The following is a 20,327-nucleotide window of genomic DNA, read 5'->3' as shown; positions in this document are numbered from 1 at the left end:
ATCTGACACCGGTTACGACCTTGCCGTTGGCCCTTAACGTTAGGATGTACAATTTCAAGTCAAATGTTTTGGAGGATGTTAGTTCGGCTAGGAGAACCTTTGTATTAGAGATCTGTTAAGGTTAGCCAAACATCGTAATGTGGAAATGAAATTGTACATAATATGAAACTGTTATTTTAATGTTTTTGATTTTGTTTCATATTTTAATAAATACGGCCGGGAGGGTCACTCCCTCCCGCCTTCCAAAAGTTCAGAACCGTTTCCGGTTTCCCATCCTTGGGGATTGTGTTGAGAGGGGGTGGCGGGTATCTCAGCCATATAGTGAATCAACTACTCACACATCTATGTACAGAGTCACACACCTCCCAGCCACCCATACACACACACTCAGTTTCCCATACAAATACTTGGACAACCAATGAATAACCCATACAGTTACTCATATAGCTACTGATCAACATATGCAGCAGTTTGTAGAACAACAGATATAATGATGCACAAATTAAAACAGTTTAGTCACTAACCCATGCACTCAGTGAGACACATTTAATCACTCACTCATACAGTCAGTCATGCACCTACTAAATCCTTCATCCAGACACTTATACATCCAATCATTCTTCAATATGTAAGACATATTTTAACTTTACAGAAACATACAGTCACTGGATGTTGTCATCAGTGATGTCATCAGTGATGTCATTTGAGATGTCATCAGTGATGTCATCAGTGATGTCACTAACCATGTCATGAATGATGTAATATGTGACATCATCAGCAGTGGATTGCGGGTGCGCGATATATAGTTAGTGGAACTAACTATATATGAAATTTCAATGGTTTTGTGTGAGTAAAATAAGGTTTTGAAAAGGCTAATCCCTAACTATATATGGTCTATAACCAATGTTTTTTTCAGTGAATATATATATATATATATATATATATATATATATATATATATATATTTCCTACTGGCGGTCGCCAGTAGGTATATATAGCTAGGACCTAGCTACCATAGGAAATCCGCAACATTCTATTGGGAATAACTTTGGTGCCGGTTGAAGAATTTGCGTGTAATTTTCCAAAATTCAGGCCAGCTCCGCTCCGCTCCTTCCCTGGAAGTTTTGGGGGGTTTCGTCATGAGGGGGTCCCAAAACGTGTTTTGCCCATGTTAATTTCCATAGGAAGATTAGGCACGGCTACAGCCCGAACGGCTGAACGGAATTACACCAAACTTGGCAAAATTGTAGGGACTGGTACGCAGAAGTGCCTTTTCTATATTTGGTGAAAATTGCTCTAGTGGTTTTTACGAAAATTAACTTCAAAAACACATATATATCTATATGCGCGCTTCGAGCGCTTACAGGTACGCGTACCGGGGAGCGCACCCGGCGCGACACGGGAGTGCGCGAGCGGAAAGCTGATTGGCTCTTGGGTGTCTGTCAACATTCCAAACAGTCCGGAGAGTCCGCCATCTTGTGTCTCGGTAGAATAGAGACACAAGAGGTGAAAAAAAAGGGGGAAATGATTATAAGGGGGCAGAGTAGACACCCCCTGACCCCCTAGGTTTTCTAAGGGGGGCCTAGAAGGACCCTGTGATGCAAAAAAACTATTTTTTTAAAAAAAAAATGCGGGGTAAGCACTGGGTGCATTCCCATGTACGCTTCCAGGTACGCGTACCCAGAGCGTACCACAGGGAAAAACAGTGAAAGAAAATAGTGTGAAATAAGAATTTGGATTGCTTAGAGGTAGGGTAGCTCTAAAAAGAGCTGTTGTGTTATGTGAGTGATTTAAGTACCTACAAGTAGGTACCGATGCAGAGTCTAAAATTCAAGAGAAAGACTCTGTTCCCCTCATCTGCGAAATGTACACCGTCTCCTCTGTAGATATCTTGCATGTTGTAATGCAAGTTATTGTGGTATATGGAACTCATACCATAGTCTCTCAGGAAAGCAGAAACAGATCCTTGTGGGACCCCCTGAGCAGGCCTAGGGGGTCAGGGTGCTTCTACCCTGCCCCCTTCGCGTGTTTTGCACCTTTGTTTCACTGCTTTCTTGTGCCTTGGTTCTACCGAGGCACAAGATGGCTGCCAACACTTTCTGGTTTGGAGTGTTGACAGACAGTGGCAGCCAATCAGCATGCCTTCCCGAGAAAGCTGCATGCTCATTGGCTGTCAACTCTTCTAACCAGGAAGTGTTGGCATCCATCTTGTGCTAGTGTTGACAGACAGTGGCAGCCAATCAGCATGCCTTCCCCAGAAAGCTGCATGCTCATTGGCTGTCAACACTTCTAACCAGGAAGTGTTGACATCCATCTTGTGCTAGATAGACAAAGGCAAAATAAAGCCAAAAAAACAAGCGTGAAGAACACAAAAAGGGGGCAGGGTAGATACACCCTGACACCCTAGGCCTGCCCACGTGGTCCCACAAGGACAAAAAAGGACCACATTTTTTTTTTAAAACCTGGTCTGTTTTTTGAACAATAACCCCCCGGGGGAACCAAATTGCGGGGGCATAGTGATAAAGAAGCGTGTGGGGTCCACAATCCCCCCCACACTTCCCCGGGGACCGCCACCCCCGGGGCAAAGCAATGCAGCCCCTTGGCGCATACTGGAGGCTCCTGATGGGCTAGTTGGCCACCAGGGACCCCCAGTATGCAAGGGGAATTAGTTCCTACTCTGCAAACACGCCAGGGGTTGCTCTGCAGAGAGGTGTAAAAAAGGGTGTGGCCTCATTACACCTCTCGGCAATGCAGCCCCCTGGCGCATACTGCAGGTTCCAGGTGGGCTAGTTGGCCCCCAGGGACCCCCAGTATGCAAGGGGAATTAGTTCCCCCTCTGCAAACACGCACAGGGGCTGCGTTGCAGAGAGGTGTAAAAAAGGGTGTGGCCTCATTACACCTCTGTGCAATGCAGCCCCCTGGCTTATACTGGAGGCTCCTGGTGGCCTAGTTGATCCCCAGGGACCCCCAGTATGCAGCGCCAGGGGTTGCGCTGCAGAGTGTTGTAAAAAGGGGGCGTGCCCTCTGAACACCTGCCTACAAAAATGTAGTAAATCAGTATAAAAAAACACAAATTAATACATTTAAAAATTGTCATTTAAAAAACCTTGCAAATTCAATTAAAAAACCATAGGTGTCAGGCCGTCATATAGTTAGGAATTAGCATTTAAAAAACCTTGCAAATTCACTTAAAAAAACATAGGTTTCAGGCCTTATATAGTTAGGAATTAGCATTTTAAAAACCTTGCAAATTCACTTAAAAACCATAGGTTTCAGGCCTTATATAGTTAGGAATTAGCATTTAAAAAACCATTGAAATTGCTCCTATATAGTTAGTTGTACTAACTATATTTCGCTCACCCGCAATCCACTGCTGATGATGTCACATATTACATCATTCATGACATGGTCAGTGACATCACTGATGACATCACTGATGACATCTCAAATGACATCACTGATGACATCACTGACGACATCTCATTTGACATCACTGATCACATCACTGATGATATCATTCATGTGATAATACGATGCACCTCATCACACTCTAATATAACCTTTGATACACCCAGTGTTAAATAACTACCATTCTTGAAACCATTGACACACCAATACCAGTTACTACATACGCACTCACTGATTCTTAGGTCTACACACACATTCACTCATTCACCGATAGAATCACTCATACATACAGTCACTCATCAATACAACACTATCATATGCACTCATACACCTATACAGACACTCACACACTGCCACTCATCCATGGAGTTACTCACACACCGAGTCAGTCATGCAAAGAATCAATCACACTTCCATTTCCTCAACTATACAGTTATACACACAACACCTTACTTATTCAAATATATACTAACACATACTTACTCTCTTATACAATCACTGATACAAGTACACAATTATCCATATAGCCACTCGCACATTCACTGGCTCTCATGTATAGTCGTTTATATATGCCAACTCTCACATGCACTGTGTTTTACATATGTACTTACTTGGACATGTAGCACTGAGATATCCATTCACTCACCAACACACCAATGCACACAGTCAACCGCCCATATAGCTGTTTCTACATGCACTCTTGAACTAATACACCTAGTGAATCAACTGCTCACACATCTATGCACAGAGTCACACACCTCCCAGCCACCCACACACACTCAGTCTCCCATTCAAATACTTGGGCAACCAATCAATAACCCATATAGCCACTCATATAGCTACTGATCAACACATGCAGCAGCTTACACAACAACAGACATACTGATGACACATTCAGACAGTTTAGTCACTAACCCATGCATTTAGTAAGACACATTTAATCACTCACTCATACAGTCAGTCACACACCTACTAAATCCTTCATCCAGACACTTATACATCCACTCATTCTTCAATATTTAAAACATATTTAAACTTTACGGAAACACACAGTCACTGGATGATTTCATCAGTGATGTCATCAGTGATGTCAAATGAGATGTCATCAGTGATGTCATCAGTGATGTCATTTGAGATGTCATCAGTGATGTCATCAGTGATGTCACTGACCATGTCATGAATGATGTAATATGTGACATCATCAGCAGTGGATTGTGGATGCGCGAAATATAGTCAGTACAATTAACTATATAGGAGAAATTTCAATGGTTTTTTAAATGCTAATTCCTAACTATATAAGGACTGAAACCTATGTTTTTTAAGTGAATATATATATATATATATATATTCACTGAAAAAACCATAGGTTATAGACCATATATAGTTAGGAATTAGCATTTACAAAACCTTGAAAATTCACTGAAAAAACCATAGGTTATAGACCATATATAGTTAGGAATTCGCATTTACAAAACCTTATTTTACTCACACAAAACCATTGAAATTCCATATATAGTTAGTTGCACTAACTATATATCGCGCACCCGCAATCCACTGCTGATGATGTCACATATTACATCATTCATGACATGGTCAGTGACATCACTGATGACATCACTGATGACATCTCAAATGACATCACTGATGACATCACTGATGACAACATCCAGTGACTGTATGTTTCTGTAAAGTTAAAATATGTCTTACATATTGAAGAATGACTGGATGTATAAGTGTCTGGATGAAGGATTTAGTAGGTGCATGACTGACTGTATGAGTGAGTGATTAAATGTGTCTCACTGAGTGCATGGGTTAGTGACTAAACTGTCTTAATTTGTGCATCATTATGTCTGTTGTTCTGTAAACTGTTGCATGTGTTGATAAGTAGCTATATGAGTAACTATATGGGTTATTGATTGGTTGCCCAAGTATTTGTATGGGAGACTGAGTGTGTGTGTGGGTGGCTGGGAGGTGTATGACTCTGTGCATAGATGTGTGAGCAGTTGATTCACTAGATGTATGGTATCAAAAGTGCATGTGGAAACAGCTGTATGGGCTGTTGACTGTGTGCATGAGTGTATTGGTGAGTGAATGGATATCTCAGTGCTACATGTCAAAGTAAGTACATATGTAAAACACAGTACATGTGAGAGTTGACATATATAAATAACTGTGCATAAGAGCCAGTGAATGTGTGAGTGGCTGTATGGATCATTGTGAACTTGTATCAGGGATTGTATAAGAGAGTAAATATGTGTTAGTATATGTTTGAATAAGTAAAGTTTGTATAACTGTATAGTTGAGGAAATGGAGGTGTGATTGATTCTTTGCATGACTGACTAGGTGTGTGAGTAACTCCATGGATGAGTGACAGTCTGTGAGTGTCTGTTTACACTGATTGTATCTAAGGTTATATTAGAGTCTGAAGAGGTTCATCGTATTATCACATGAATGATATCATCAGTGATGTGATCAGTAATGTCAAATGAGATGTCATCAGTGATGTCATCAGTGATGTCATTTGAGATGTCATCAGTGATGTCATTTGAGATGTCATCAGTGATGTCATCATTGATGTCACTGACCATGTCATGAATGATGTAATATGTGACATCATCAGCAGTGGATTGCGGGTGCGCGATATATAGTTAGTGCAACTAACTATATATGGAATTTCAATGGTTTTGTGTGAGTAAAATAAGGTTTTGTAAATGCGAATTCCTAACTATATATGGTCTATAACCTATGGTTTTTTCAGTGAATTTTCAAGGTTTTGTAAATGCTAATTCCTAACTATATATGGTCTATAACCTATGGTTTTTTCAGTGAATTTTCAAGGTTTTGTAAATGCTAATTCCTAACTATATATGGTCTATAACCTATGTTTTTTTCAGTGAATTTCATTGGTTTTTTAAATGCTAATATCTGTAGCTGTAAAATCTATTCTTCTTTAAATCTCAAAATATATTTTACATGTTTTTGATACAATTTAAAAAAAATTTTTTTTTTGTTTCGCTCCCAGTCCGCGAACCGGTTAGCTTCCCGTTAGCTCAATTGAAAGCCGCGGCTCGGTCCGCGAACCGGTAAACGTTCCTTTAGCATAACTGTTACGTTAGCATGACGTTTTGCGTTGTCGCGTAATACGTCATTGGACGCTCCAAGTTAGCGGACCCGGAAGCGGACCGGAAAGCGGAGCAAAGCGTGAAACGTAAACACAGCAGGTCATGTGACTCGGTAATAACACTTTTCATTGGTTCATTTCACTTTTGGTTTCCTAATGATGTAATACTACGTCATGTGATCTAAAATTAACACTTTTCATTGGTTTAGAACTTTTGCTTTTCCCAAATGATGAAAACCCCTCCTTCTTTCCTCACTCTGACTTTCATCTTGGTGAGAGAAAGACCCTTTTTCATTGTTGAGCAATGGCTTCAATAGTTGCTTCAGCTAGTGTACCCCCACCACCACCTCCACCTCCTCATGGGAAGAAAGGACCACCTGCTCAAGCAATCATAGAAGAAGAGGAAGATCAAGAAGAGGAAGAAGAGCCTGAGTTTTTGCCAGAGGAGCCCAGGAGGTACAATAGAAAAGAAAACTATATCTGGCAATTTTTTAAATTTCCTGAAGGGCAAAAAAAAGTCAATGCCAGATATGTGTTTTGCCGTATTTGCGACGAACGACTTTCAAGGGGGACTGACAAGAAATATAGCTTTGGAAATTACACGATGCACAGGCATTTGAGTAGGTGGCACCCTATCAATTATAGTGCTGCCCAGCTTCGCGATGAACAGCAAAATCCCCCGGCAATGGCGAGAAGATCTGTCGTCCAAGAAGTATCGGGACCAGAAGCGAGGGAGGTGGTCCCGAACATTCAAATGGACATGGGGGAAGTAAAGCAAGTGTGCATGCGGTGCAACCAATTAATATGCTACCGAGAAAGTAGCATTACTCTTATAGTGAAAGCTATCAATAATCATGTTTGCCCGAAACGCCCCAAAAAATAAATTCTTCTTTTTTTCGTTGCTCCTGTTGAGCCCTTTTCAATGAATCATTTTTGTTTCCCCCCTCCCCCCCAAAAAACAAAAAAATTACAAAATGTTCAGAAAATACAAAAAAAATATAAAAAATGTTCAGAAAAATAATAAAAAAAAATTAAAACAACAAAAACCAAAAAAAAAGTTCTTTTCAGAACTACATCCCCATTATAAAAAAAATTGGTAGAATTTTTGAAACTCTGCCAACCTCTATTTCTTTTAGTTCGCTCCCAGTTCGCACTCCGGTACGCGAACCGGGAGCGACCCAAAAATTTTTTTTTAAAAAAAGAACAGTAAGTATAAGGGAAGAAAACAGACAGTTATGTTACAAGAAAGACAGCTATAGGGAGTAAAGAAAAGATACTGTTACCCGCAATCCTCTTCTGATCATGTCACATATTACTTCATTCTTGACATGGTCAGTGACATCATCAGCAGTGGATTGCGAGTAACAGTATCTTTTGTTTACTTCCTATAGCTGTCTTTCTTGTAACATAACTGTCTATTTCCTACCCTTATACTTACTGTTCTTGTTTTAAAAAATTTTTTGAGATCATTCAGAAACAGTAACATTAATAGAGACAGAATGAGTGAATAAGAATGAAGAAGTATGAGAAGAGAGGGACTGAGAAAAATACTGGAAGGAGTAGAATAATTAAGTAATAGAGAAAGGAATGAGGGAAGTAGCAAACGCAGGAAAGTAAGGATTAAAGAAATGAAGCAGTAGAACTAATAGATGTTAAATGTGATAGATTAAATGATTGATTCAGGATGACGACAAGGTGTGTCCTCTCCAAAAGTTTGTTTAAGGTGAGGCCTACTCAGGGTTGCATATCAAATTTATGCTTGTTGAAGAATACAGAGGAGATAATACATGTGAAGGCCTACCATTGAAGTAAAACATGTCCACTTCACTCTTGAAGAACGGCCAGACCTCTTCTGTGTCCATAGACAGACCTAAACTTCATCTGCACAATGTCATTCGTAAACTTAGAAAACACAAGTAATGTAATTGAAAAACGTGGAGTTTCTTTTGCTCATTTCACAATCACATCATCTGTGTTGCCTTTGCTTAGGTATCTCATAGTGCAGATGTAGTCCAGCATATGAAACAGTACGCAGAAGTGCAGCAGTGTATGCATTAATACATGTGAAGGCCTACCAATGAAGTAAGTCATGTCCACTTATTACATCATTCATGACATAGTCAGTGACATCATCAGCAGTGGATTGCGGGTAAAAAGAGTAGAAAACATTTACCTTATAATTCTTGTTAACTTTTTCAAATATTTTTTCATACTTTCAATCTGTAAAAGAGAGAACAAACATTTCAAAAATATTAAAACATGTATTTAAAAATTTGAAAAGACAAGGGAAAAGGTTCAAGAAGAAACAGTTTTTCAACAACTTTGACATTTACAGAATCCTCTGCTGCTCTACGTCCCCTACACAATCCTAAAGATATATATTTTAAACAAACAGTATCTTGATGCTGAAGAAGTGAGGCCTATTTTGAAACATGGTGCATCTTTTGCACTGCTGATGTCTCACAATAGTGATGCAATAGCAGCGTAAAAAAGATGTAAAGCCATCATAAAATTGTGTCTAACATTTTAAATGATTGTTTCAGGATGCAAATAAGATGTGTCCTTTCAAGAGGTTTCTTTAAGGTGAGGCCTATTCAGTTTTAAAAAAAAACCAATACCCAGAAGTGCAGCACTGTAAGCATTAACTTTGACACTTACAGAAGCCTCAGTTTCTCCATATCTACCTCACATTTCTAAATGTATATCATAAGTACAAAAAGTAGAACATTAATTATACATGTTAAATGGTTTATTTTTGCTGTTCTCAGAATGTATCAAATTTCACTTAAATCAGTGACTTGAAGGTATTCATCATGTAACAGCGGGGAAAAAAAACCACAATCAAAATGATTGTGTTAAAAAACCCATACAACCTAAGAAATCTGAATTCAAAACTCCTTAAAATTAACTTACTTTCCATAACGTCGAAGGATGTCCTATGAACAGCGTACACTCTGTTGTGCTATAAATATTTTCAGCCCGCCACTTTCTGAAAGAAAACTTCCATCGTTTTGAAAAATATGTTACATACAATAAAAGACTTCTCACATTCTACCACATGTTTCCACTTGGCCAAATCATGTTGCAGCGTTTTTCAACTCTTGTAATTCTTATAATGAAATCCCGTCATTTTCTATTTTCGCAACTTTCAAAAAGAAAACATTTAAGATTACTTTCACAATCCTGGACTACTAATATCTTACCCTTCTTTCTCACTCATGTTCTCCTTTTCCTATGACACTGATACTGCTTACTATGAAGCAGACTTACTTGCATCAGGTTTATATAGTTGGATTTTTAAATTGACATTATAATTACAAGTTTTGGACCAATAATCTAGACAGCATTGCAGACTTAAATTCCCTCTACTTCATGAACCTTTTGCAATTCCTCAGAGGAAATCTCGAGATTCTTTCCTTAAAATTTTGGTTTTAAAAACACCAGGTAAGAATTTTTAAGGTCAAACGGCAATTTTTTTTTGAAAGTTACAACAGAATCGTTGCAGAATGACCAGCCGTTTCGAGACTTTAAATAAGCTGTGTAATGTCCTGATGTTGTTGAAGGACCATCGTGATAGATAATTGCTACAGTTACAAAAGTCCTTCCTGATATTGACAGCTGAGAAGCAACAAATTTTTTTATTAAAGTTGACAATTTTGATCCATCAGGCCTACATCGTTGGATCATTAAAATGACATACTGGCCATATCTTCGTATAAATAATGTTGACATCATTTCAGATTTACATTGGCTACACTCCATGTTGTGATCAGCTGCATTTACTAGCTTATTAAAGGAGACTGATTTACTGTCTGGCAAAGTTAAATATATAAATCTTTCTGAGTCTACACTAGTAGTACTTGATAACATACAGTTCTCGCAGTCATGCTGCCATTGATAAGAAAGCCCAAACAGGTGATCTACATCTACACCCTCATCTTGCAATACATCAAGCATATACATTAAAAACTCCTGACAATCCTGCTGATTATTTTCAGAGAAGTCTGTTTGACCTGAACATTCATCTAACAGATAACGAACTTCAGACACACTTTCTACTTTTGTTCGATCAGTGCTACATTTCTCTAACACAGAATTCAACAAACAGCATAAACTTTGTTCCGAATTGAACACAATCTGTTCTTTTAAAGTCTCTAGTGAAAAGAGAACATTAACCACTACATTTGCATAGCAGTTGACACCAGAACTGTTTTCAAATTGAAAACCGACAACATCTTCAACAGAATCCACTTTCTTTCTGCTTACAATTTTCGGTTCATCGACTTTTGGGCTTTTTGCTACAACCTCCCTACTATTACTGATATTTCTTCGTTTCCGGCCTACCACACGTTTCTCAAACAAAGGATATTGAGGCAAATGTGGCGCATACTCTTTTCTTAACCTATTGTATTCCTTAACACAATCTAGATCCACAGAAATGTTTGTGACATCACAGTCAATCAAGTACAATCCCGATAAAGTTCTAACTCGTGACAATGCCACATATGCCATACCCTCCTTGAACACAGAACTGCCAATATTCACCAATGCACTATCTACACTTAAACCTTGCGATTTATGGATTGTCACCGCATATGCCAAGCAAACAGGGAACTGTTTACGGCAAACATATAAGTCTTTAACAAGCAAAAACCTAGCAGAACAACGACCAATTAGCTGTACTTCCTCAATGCCATCAAATTTAATTTTTAAAAATTCTATTCCATCTCTATTTCTGTATTTCTCAAAATCAACAACATTACCCATTGATCCATTTACCAGACCTCTTTCAACATGTAAATTCCTTCTCAAAATGATTCGGCATTTTAAACACACATTCAAAGTCTTTTCAAAACCCGCTGTTTTAGATATAGTCTTCTCTAATGAATCCAATTTTGATTTCAAATTCTCAGACAAAATAATTGTTGATCCCATATGCTCTATTCTGTCAATAGCTTCAAGTTTCACAATCTCTTGCTTTTCTAAATTCAACATTTTGTTGTTGAAGATGGCACATTCTGCAAGAGTTGGCATCAAACATATTCCGGATTTCTTCTCAGTAATTTTCTGAAAAATATTCTCAGGCACAATGTCTTGTTCGGGATATAAATTTGACAGTAATCGTGCATTTAAAGCTTCTTTCCCATGCTCGGTCACTTTTCCAATTCTAATATCTTGTAGAATATTCTTGTAATCTTCATCCTTCGCCTGACGCATATTTTCATGCAGTTCAGCATAATTGAAATTTAACCATATATTGACAGTGCCAATGCTCCCTAGGCACTTCCTGGTATCTTCATGCGTGAGTATTTTGAACACAGGTTGTCCTTTTACTGGTGTCAGCTGCAGAAGATCTCCGAAAACAATGATGTGTTTGCCACCAAATAACACATCATACTCAGTTTTAAGAACTTCTTGCATTCTCAAATGCACAAAGGCAAGCATGACATTGGAAACCATGCTTACTTCGTCAATGATAAGAAGTTTCATTTTCCTCAAGACTCTTGAAACTTCACAACAAGCATCCCCAGATAACTTGTGGTATTGTAATTTGTTGTCATGCTCCACTGGCAGCATCAGTAGACGATGCAAAGTAATCCCTTTAATGTTATGAGCTGCCAGTCCAGTTGGAGCGGTCACAACACAAGACAGCGATGACTCAGTCCTTTCCTGCAAATAACATGAAATTGCTTTAATGAGGAAACTTGTTCCAGTTCCCGCTTCTCCACTCACGTACAGTCGGACAGGCTTCAACGACGTACATGAGCACTCTTTCTTCTCATGACTTAATCCATGCTCCATTTGCTTGGTAACTTCATCATATATTTTCCTCTGCTCAACGTTGAGTTGTTTTTCCAAGTCTTCTAAGTTAACTGCATCCTCCTGAGCATGTGCCATGGCTCTTTCCACTTCATTCATAGCAGTGGCAGCTTCATTTTCGATAATAGGTCCTCCTAGTGGATCCTGACTCAATGAAACAGAACTCTGACTGTCCTGAGAACTGTCTCTGGCAATCTCGGCTGCAATCGTTGCTTCCTGCTCAATTTCCAAAGTCAACATTTCTTGATATTTGGGAAAAGCAGGACATTCTATGGTCTCCTTAGCAGCAGTGAAAGAATCTTCGTAACAGAGGAAATCTCCAAGCAGTTCCTCTTCTGCACGCCAAGGCTTGAAAAGTTGCAAAAGTGCTAAATAGAAAAACTCCTTTTTTTCTGGAGATTCGCCACTCAATTTTCGATGGTTTACTAATTGGCATTTTCTTTGCTTGACCAGACATCCCTCACTTCCAATTACAGCATACACTCCTTTCTCAATATCTTCTTTGATGTTCCTCTTGAATATATAATTTTGTAGAACCTCATATAGACAAACATTCTCAAGGTGACTGCTTCGATTTGGATAATATGTATCCAACATGTTGGTCTTCAAAATGTCGGTACTGTTTGGTTCCTTTTCTGCCAAATACTCAATTTCCCGGACAGGTTTTAGAACTCGATTTCGCGTTGCAGCAAGACCAAAACTCGCCCAAACGATACTCCTGGATTTGGCATAGAGACTTGCTGAAGACAACCGGTCAGAACATTCGTAAGCTCCGATTTCTCGATGCGACAACATCTTCAGACTGAAACTGTACAACTTCTTGCTGAGGCTCTTTTCATGGGAAATGTCCTCCCACATATCCTTCAGTTCTGTCTTTTCTTTTTTGGTGATGTAAGATGTCACATACCGAGCCACAGCCATACAGTTGTCAGCCACAAACTGTATATCCATGTTAGCATTCCACATGGACAAAATCACTGGGTTGTAGTCGTTGATGTACTTGGACTCTTCGTTCCTTTTCAAATTGTATGTATTTTTGGGTGATTTCCTCGTCACATTATGTCGCAGCTGTTCACTCTTCCTTTAGAAATCACCGGTCGTGGAAAGTTGAAACGACATTTGGTGTAGAACTTGTCCTTGTTTCTGAATTTACGACGACAGTACTTTCCACAACGATGGCTTTGGAAACGTAGAACTTGTTCTCTTAGGCTTTTCTTCTCCGTTGCGTTTGGAACAGCACACGTAGAATACTGTTCTATGAAATTCATCACTAAGTCATCCGGATCTGTTCCAAATTTAGGTGCATCCTTGATCCACAACAACATATATATATGAGGAGCACCTCTTGCTTGGTACTCCTTTCTCCAGAAGAAATCCAACACCTCTCCAAGAGGTGGATTCTTCATATTTGTGATGAAAGACATCATAGCTTCAAATCTATGATTGAAGTACCTGCATACATTCACTGGATCCAAAGAACACAGTTCTCCAGGTGTCTTGAATTCAATGTTTTCAATATTTCCATTTGCCTCTCGTAGAAATTCAAGTAAGTCTTCCCAGCCATACTCGGCACAGCTCAGAGTAAGGAACCATGTTGGAGTTCCTAAGTTCCTCAGCATACATTTTAAATCACCATGACGACGGTACCAGTACTCATTAGTACCACGCTGACACGCCATGAGATTAATTAGGTGAGCATCCAAAATACTGTCTTGGACATTGACTTTATGCATAAAGTCACTTGCCGAGATGTTTCGCATCTGTATACCACTTTTAAAATGTGGTTCACTGCATATGACAGTCCAGACAGATCGCTTTCAAACAGGAGATGAAACAAATAGGGAATGCATTGACGAAACCTAGGATCTTCTGCATCAAATCCTAAAGTCCGGTATTCAGACGCCTGAATTTGATGAGGTCGCTCATCATATCTTCCTCCTTGACCTGTTGGAAATAGCTGTGGGAAACACCGAGCTTCCAAACTTTCCTCCCAAACACTAATGGGACTCCCTTTGGCTTGTTTCATTTGAAACAACTCAATTGCATTCCCCATGACTTCCTTGGAATGCAAAGGATGAACACTATAATGTTCATATATTTCTTCACTTTTAGAGGCCTCTACTTTCTCAATTTGGCCAGCACACAAATCGCTATCCTCTTCATCACTTACTTCCTCTTCTGCAACATATACATTTATATAGTACTTATTATTTTTCTTCAAATACAATGTTGCCTTTTTGACTTTCCTAACATCCACTAAATCTTGCCATATTTTCTTATTCTTTGTCGGAACCCCATTAACCAAGATAACCAGAGGTTCCTCTTCCACTTTTTCTACTCCAATTGTGTTAATGTTTTTGTTCAAATCTAGAGGCAAATAAACAACTCTTCCCTTTAATCCTCTCTGTAAATCTGATGGAGGCAACTTCCCTGTCTTTGGCTCCATTCTTACAATAGCCTGAAAGGGATGGATACTTTGAATCAAAATAGATTCATAAGTATTTAAATCCTTCAATTCAGAAGGAATCTCAACCAATTCCAGATTATTATGAACCGCCCTAGCAGGCATCTGGTTTTGGTTTAATTTGTTACAACAATAAGTACATACACGTTGATCCGATCCCAAATCAAAACAATTTTCTACCATCAAGTATGTGGCAAAATCCTTCCATTCACTATTATTTTCCCTTTCACTTTTTGCATATAAATCCACTAACTTAATCTGATTCTTGTAATAAGTGCGTCGACAACACTCACAAGTGAAATTAGGCCTCTCACTTGATTTCATCTGAAACGTGGCAATTTCCTTCTGAAAATTATCTGTACTGGAAACCTGTACATTATCTTCAACATTACCCTCTACTTCTGGGTCAATTTGAACATTCTCATCTTTACTTCCAAAGTAACAAAACTCAATTTCTTCACAAATATTCTTGACATCTATTTCAGAACCATGCAAAAGAGCAGCACATAATTGTTTAAGCATAATTGCTGGACTCTTAGCACGATACAACATTCTCACTAATTTTCTCACTTTATTATGATGCACTGCTAGCATCCTGAAATGATGAAAAACACTCTGGCATACTCTCCTGGAAAGACAAGCCAGTGAATGACCACGCAAACATGTCATTTGTCTCACTCTGCAAGGATCTAATTCTTGCAACAACTTCATTTTCTGCTTCAAACTTTTCTTATTAAATGTCCGTACAAAATCACAAAGCAAATTGATGGAATCCTGTCGCACACTGCAAATAGAACTACACTTCCAAATGTACACAGGACCCTTAGGACGTCTTCCTAAAACTTCATTACCTAACACCTCGTCTGTCTCTGTTGTCACAAGTTTTTCTTTTTCAACTGGACAACCATCCTTCACTTCATAAGCTTGACCACTGGTGTCAACTGCAAACACCAAATCATTATCCTGAAAATAACTCTCCTCATTAAAAAATGCCTCACAACTTGAACTATGCATCCATTTTCCGGAAAAAACTTCACAAAAGTTACTACGATTTACTACTCTCTTCCATCTACTATTTGATTTGAAATCAGAAATTACCTTGCTTAGTTTCCTAATTCTATTGATTACCAAAATAAACAACTTTCGCTTAATTTCAAAAGCATGATCAATAATTTTCTCTACATTTTTTTTCTTCTTATAAAATGCCACTTTCTGTTGGCCTTTCTTAATATTTTTTAATAAATTAACTATTATCCTGTTGCGGAACATTCGTTTTCGAATGTCCCTAAACTGTTGTTTCCTTCTACTATCATGCACAGAGTTATCTCTTGCTCTACCAGTAACATTTTTGATTGGTCTTTCCTTTCCATTTAAATTGCTTTTCTTTTTCTGGACTGAAACATTTTTTGGAGAAATACTTTTTTTACTACAAATATTTCTTAAGAATGATTTCGTGCTCTTACCCGGAGCTTTCTTGGTGATTTCACAAGTATTTTGGGGAGAGGACTGCTGCAATAATAGATGAGCTTGCTGTCTTTGACGTTTTCTAGCGTTTCTAATTCGATTCTTAGTTGTCATTTTTCAAATTTTGTAATGATCTGCAGTTAAATCTGTGGAAAAATATAATAAAAAATGTTATTAACCACTATTACCAAACAGTAAATGAATAACAGTCATCAAAAACTTAACACCCTACTTATTATTTAATATATCAAATCTTTTGCACCAGCACTGCGTCACAAAAATGACACACAGTGGTACAAAACAGGCATACAACAATCATAAATCTCTCCCTAACATTTTAAATGATTGATTCAGGTTGACGATAAGGTGTGGCCTATCTAAAGGTTTGTTTGGGCCCAGATCTTTGGACTGGGGTGAATGTGTGTCATTGATCCACATTCGGTCCATCACCTGTTTTGTTTGTTTGAGGTGAGGCCAACACATGGTTGCAGATGAGATTTTCACTTGTTGAAGAAAACAAAGGAGATAATACATGTGAAGGCCTACCAATGAAGTAAGTCATGTCCACTTCACTCTTGAACAAAGGGCAGACCTCTTTTGAATCTGTGGTCACACCTAAACTTCATCTGCACAATGTCATTCATAAACTTAGGAAACACTAGTGATGTAATTGAAAAATGTGAAGTTTCTTTTCCTCATTTCAGAATTACATCACCTGTGTTTCCTCATTGACTTAAAATGTCCTTAATGCACATGAAAGCGTTTTTTTAGATTGCCCTTGCACCATGTTTAGGTCATTTTGAACATGGCTATGTTACTCCCATAATCAAAATCTAAATTTGCCAAGCACAGGTGGGAGCGTATTTACAAGAAACTTGCCCCATGAAGAACGCTTTCCATTTAAAAAGGAAAAAATAACATCATAGACACTCAAATGCCTTATAAATATGGCCCAAACAACCTATGAAGCTCTAGCAGTACATATCCAGAAATGTAATTGATTTCAAAAATCGTTTTTAAACACAACATATAAATCAATTGTATACCTACATTCAGTTGGAAATGACTGTAAATGTCCTTGAGACACATGAAAGCATTTTTTTGAAAGCCCTGGAACCATTTTTGGGACATTTTTAACATGACTATGTAACTCCCATAATCAAAATCTAAATTTACCAAGCACAGGTGGGAGCGTATTTACAAGAAACTTGCCCCATGAAGAACGCTTTCCATTTAAAAAGGGAAAAATAAGATCATAGACACTGAAATACTTTATAAATATGACCCAAACAACCTATGAAGCTCTAGCAGTACATATCCAGAAATGTAATTGATTTCAAAAAATCGTTTTTAAACACAGCAAATAAATCAATTGTATACCTACATTCAAGAGGAAATGACTAAAAATGTCCTTGAAACACATGAAAGCGTTTTTTTGAATGCCCTTGCACCATTTTTGGACATTATTAACATGGCTATTTAACTCCCATAATCAAAATCTAAATTTGCCAACCACAGGTGGGAGCGTATTTACAAGAAACTTGCCCCATGAGGAACGCTTTCCATTTAAAAAGGGAAAAATAACATCATAGACACTCAAATGCCTTATAAATATGACCCAAAACAACCTATGAAGCTCTAGCAGTACATATCCAGAAATGTAATTGATTTCAAAAAATCGTTTTTAAACACAGCATATAAATCAATTGTATACCTACATTCAAGAGGAAATGACTGAAAATGTCCTTGAGACACATGAAAGCGTTTTATTGAATGCCCTTGCACCATTTTTGGGACATTATTAACATGGCTATGTAACTTCCATAATCTAAATCTAAATTTGCCAACCACAGGTGGGAGCGTATTTACAAGAAACTTGCCCCATGAGGAACGCTTTCCATTTAAAAAGGGAAAAATAACATCATAGACACTCAAATGCCTTATAAATATGACCCAAAACAACCTATGAAGCTCTAGCAGTACATATCCAGAAATGTAATTGATTTCAAAAAATTGTTTTTAAAAACAACATATCTGTTTCAGCTTACATGAGAGACCATGGAATGGGCTCCATGTACAACAATTACTGCATGCCAGAATGCTACACCGAATATGCAATTACAATTTCTCCAAAAAAACAAAATCTATTTGTATATCACTTGAGACAAAGCCACATTTTAAAAACACAGCTTTCTTCATCATTTTCTCCTTAAATCATACTATTCTCTATCTAAATTAAATAAATCTTTTCTCACCTTAGCAAATACTTTTTGAGTTTCAAAACAGTCTCAGAAATACTCCAAATTGTCTTCAGCAGAACAAAGAGGATGCACTCCAGAGGCTGCAGCTATTGAAAGCACAGAAATACAGATATTCATTACACATATCTCTCATATTAGCCAATCATAACTCTTCCCTCACTTTTTTCAAATCAAAACCCTTCCCCCCTCTGCCCTCTCTGCCTTTTTTGCTTAGCAACCACCTCCTGAAAGACCTCTCATGTTTGCAAATTCACACAACAATGTTTCAATTGAACTCTGAACTCTCAGTGCACCTGCGTATCCAGTGCAATCTTTCATTAAATGTTTCTTCCTTGACCATTCAAATTACATCTTTCAAAGAACACAACCATGCACCCTAACTTTCTGTTTTCAGAAATGAAAATACACCAATCACTGCTAATGAATCATTAGGACTGGAAATCCACAGTTTTTTTTCTTTACAAACTCCTACTGTTTCAACTGCCCTTTCATTACCACACTTCATCTGACTGCAGCCCAACCTTCTCTCACCATGTTTAATGTCTGGATTGTTGGACATAGTTACATCTACTGGGCTCAAAGGTATGCTGAGAACAGAAATTTACCTAACCTCAATTTACAAGATGTGGAAATTAAGTGGTTGGGCCAAAGAGGATTAAAATGTCACCAATTGATACCATTGGGGAAAACCTTTATGCATTTGCCAAAACCTGACCTGTTAATAGTGCACTGTGGAGGTAATGATTTGGGCACTTTGACTGGGGTAGGTCTGGAAATGCTTTTAAAGGACACCTTTGAGCAATTAATGGCACTTTTTCCTCAAACTGCCTTGGTATATTCCAATATATGCCAAAGACAGAAATGGAGGTGGTCCAACCAATTTTGTCCACAAATTGAGAAAGCGAGGAAGCATGTAAACAAATCTGTTTCAGCTTACATGAGAGACCATGGAATGGGCTACTTGTACAACAATAACTTGCGTTACTACATGCAAGATATCTACAGAGGATATGGAGTTCACTTCTCAGATGAGGGCAACAGAATTTTCATTTTGAATTTAAGACTGTGCATTGGTACCTACTTATAAGTACCAAAATGTACCATAAACCCAAAAGCTCTTCTCAGAGCTACCCTACATCTGATCACTCACAATTATTATTTTTCTCTAACTTTTTTCTGTAATTTTCAACAAACTACGCTCAAAGAGCGCTACCCGGTACGCGAACTGGAAGCTAACCGCGCAAAATTTCTAAAAAAAATGTTTTTTCCCCGCACATATGGTCCTCCTCAGCCACCCTCAGAAAACCTAGGGGGTCAAAATACTTGTACCGTGCCCCCTTCTACCCATTCTGAACATTATTTGCCCTCCATTTTATATCTTAATTCGACCGAAACACAAAATGGTGGACTTCCGTTACGCTCCTAGTTCGCGGACCGGACCGCTTCTCGGGAAGCGGTCCAAAAAAAAAGGTGGGAAAGTAATTCACAGAAAAACTACTGGAGACACTCTCACCAAATATAGATTAGCTCATACTACATAACAATCCCTTTCATTTTCACAAATTTGATTGAAATTCCATTTAGCCATTAAGCCTGTAGACCTCTCTAAATACCGTGAGGTAAATTACTTCACAAAACACATCTGAAGTGTTGGAATTGACAACCAATGAAAATGTTACTTTCATTTTCTACTTATATTACCTGACATTTGATTGGTTATATACCTGAATATATATAAAGGAAGAGAAGAAAACACAGCCATTTTGACTGCTACTTCTTGTTGTACATT

Source organism: Lissotriton vulgaris, chromosome 1_2, assembly GCF_964263255.1.
Source record: "Lissotriton vulgaris chromosome 1_2, aLisVul1.2, whole genome shotgun sequence".
NCBI lineage: Eukaryota > Metazoa > Chordata > Amphibia > Caudata > Salamandridae > Lissotriton > Lissotriton vulgaris.
The sequence above is the reverse complement of the archived record's forward strand: the minus strand, read 5'-3'. Positions refer to the sequence as shown.